A 408-nucleotide genomic window follows, 5' to 3' on the forward strand; every position below is an offset into this window, starting at 1 on the left:
ATAATATTTTTCAATTAAAATATATATGATATATATATAAAATATTTTAATTTTAAAATTTTAATATATTTTATATTTTAAAATTATATGAAAATTAAATATAATATATATATATTATATATAAAAATATAAAAAATATAAAAAATAATTTTATATATATATTTTATATAAAAAATATATATATTATATAAAATATATATATTTAAATTATATATTTGGTTTTTTGGTTTTTGTTGGGTTTTTTTAAATAATATATATAAATATAAAAAAATATATATAAATTTATATATTATTAAAATAATATAAAAATTTTAAAATAAAAAATATATATTTTATATATATAGAAATATAGATAAAGATAGAAATAATAGAAAAAAACAAAAAATGTTATATAAAATATTTTAAAAA

The sequence above is a fragment of the Penaeus monodon genome, chromosome 22 (genome assembly GCF_015228065.2).
Source record: "Penaeus monodon isolate SGIC_2016 chromosome 22, NSTDA_Pmon_1, whole genome shotgun sequence".
Taxonomy (NCBI): Eukaryota; Metazoa; Arthropoda; class Malacostraca; order Decapoda; family Penaeidae; genus Penaeus; species Penaeus monodon.